Source organism: Solanum pennellii, chromosome 5 (assembly GCF_001406875.1).
Source record: "Solanum pennellii chromosome 5, SPENNV200".
Classification (NCBI taxonomy): Eukaryota; Viridiplantae; Streptophyta; class Magnoliopsida; order Solanales; family Solanaceae; genus Solanum; species Solanum pennellii.
This window is the reverse complement of record NC_028641.1, coordinates 23,835,071-23,837,866: the sequence shown is the minus strand read 5'-3', so window position 1 is coordinate 23,837,866 and position 2,796 is coordinate 23,835,071. Positions and strand designations below refer to the sequence as shown.

Here is a 2,796-nt window from a genome sequence, read left to right as displayed (position 1 = left end):
TATATATATATATATATTATTGTAATTTTTCAACCGAGGGGGTTCGGGTGAACCCTTGGACTCAAGCTAGGTCCGCTCCTGCCCCCACATCAACCGTTTATTTTATAATTCAATACCAATAAGTCAATAAGCTAATTTTGCAGTTGACTTATGAGTATTAGGGTTCAATTTTAAACACCCCTAATACAATTCTTGTTATTGTCATACGCAACGTTTGATTTATTTTATTTTTAGAAAAAATGGACTCTTTTGCAAAGCTAAAATATAGACTTATCGATAACTTCTTCATTTGTAACCATAATAACAAATGAAGAAAATTAAACAAGAAAAAGAAATGGTAATTAAACTTGGTGGTCACATACTCACATCATTATTTAATCTTGTAAATCTGAACTTCATTTGACAATGACATCTCAATCTGATTCTCATGAACAAAGAATAGTTGATCAATTATACAAAAGATTAAGAAAACCCCCATTAGCGTGAAGCTCATATGTCGCAATTTTAGATGAATTCAGTAACTTTTATTATATAAAATTCAAAAATTATGTATACATATTAATTACGAAATGAGTTACTAATTTAGACGAGTAATATATAACTTTGATGACAAATTTAGAATCTATAAACTTCAAATAATGTCTCTGTGTCAATTAGTTTTGGTTGTAGTACAAATAAATTCTCTTAGTAGAAAATGCAGAAGTCATAAGCACTTTGGAGAAGCCATTATATTTGTCCTCTTCTTTCCGCTATTTTATTGAACATTTCATGCTTCTTTATAAAAGGTTGTGCTGCATATTCCTCAATAGCCATCCACTGTGAATATTACAAAAGAATAAAATTATTCAATAATTAAGAAATCTTTTTTGGAATTAATAAAACTTAAATTATAGTTTATTAATAATCAAACTAATTAAAATCCATTCATACTTAATTTTACCTACGAAATGACCCTACTAAAAAAACAAAATATTAAACTAATTAAAATTCGCTATCACTAAGTTTTACTTATAACGTCGCTAAACTTTATGTGTGGTGTACAATCATTATTCTGAGTCAATATCATTCTAAATCGACATACATAATCACTATCGTTAGTCATTATCATCACAAATTTTCATATAATTTTTTTCAAATATTTCATTGATAAAATATTAGATCAATTTAATATTTTATTTGAATTTAATTTTATTACGTTTTTAATTAAAGATAAATTTTATATACTCAAATATTAAGAGAACTAATAGCGTTAACTATTTGGTATTCCGTTCTTAATGCAACATACATTTTAATATATTCATATATGTAAACGCTTTTGAATATTATAGGGGAGATGCACAAGTAACCCTCAACCTATGTCCGAAATTCCGGAGATACACTTATACTATATTAAGGTCCTATTACCCTCTGAACTTATTTTATAAGTATTTTTCTACCCTTTTTCGGCCTACGTGGCACTAACTTGAAAAAAAAAAAGTCAACCAGCGTTGGGCTCACAAGATAGTGCCACGTAAGTCGAAAAGGGGTAGAAAATTATTAATAAAATAAGTTCAGGGGGTAATAAAACCTTAGTATAGTATAAGTGTGTCTCTGAGATTTCAGGCATAGGTTGAGGAATACTTCTGTATTATTCCAATATTATATGAGAGTGGTTTTAGCATGCAAAAAAAGAATAAATCCGATTTCCCAAAGAATGGTTTATGACTTTGCCTGTAATAATATTACAAATTATAAATTTTAGTCATGTAAACAATTATTTAGATAAAGAAAATGAAATAATAATGAAATCACAATATCCTTAACTAAAAGATGTTCATATATTAAAGAATTAAAAGGCACATAAGATGAATTAATTACCTGAATGCAAGTAGCTCTACAAATTCTGCTTTGATCTGATGAAATTCATAATAAAACCAAAAATTAATAAATATTACTAATTAAATAAAAGATGAAATTATAAGTAATTGTTAGAAACTTAATTAGTTAATTGTACTGAACTTACTCCAGCTTCTTCATGTACTTCTCTTACAGCAGCATCACATATATCCTCCCCCTGTTGTTTGGAAACAATTAAGTTTATTTAATTATTAGAATAAATTTGTTGCAATGTAAATATAATCGTACTCTATCTTAATTTATATGATGTTTGAATTGACACAGAGTTAAAAAAAATTATGGTCTAAAATAAGTTATAAATATTTGTGTGGAGATCGTTTGGTAGCTAGTTAGAGTACTTATGGATGCATTAGTAGTAATATATGAATTAGTGATGAGGAAATTTGTATATTACTTTATGCATGAATTAGTTATTCACGTATTAGTTATTTAATCGTATATCTTGCATTAAATTATACGTAGATTCCCTCATACTTTATATATATATATATATTACTTATTCAGCTTTCTAAATTGCAAATCAAATATTATAATAATTTGATGAATAGTTGTAACAACCCATTTAGTCGGTTTGAGAAGTAAAATTATATTTGATAAATACTTACTGGGTGGACGGACCACGCGACGGATCGTCATGGTCACGACGGACCGTGATGGACTCCGTCGTCCCATACTTGTGCAATTTCTTCTGCTGCTCTCTTCATTACCCTCGACGGTAAGTATGACAAACCGTCATAGGCACAACGGTCCGTCGAGGGTCTTCGTTCCAAAACACTTCAACTCTTGGAATCTGGGTACTGGGATTACTTCTCTTAACTTCATGACGAACCTGCAGGACGGCCCGTCATAGATACGACGGAACGTCACAAGCTGCGTAACCCCACACTTGGTCAGACTTCC

The 2,796-nt window shown here is 29.5% G+C and overlaps 1 pseudogene; it reads right to left on the bottom strand.

Moving 5' to 3' along the window:
• Positions 1 to 653: 653 nt before the first annotated feature.
• Positions 654 to 2,796, bottom strand: part of LOC107020144 — a 4,252-nt pseudogene continuing 2,109 nt past the window's right edge.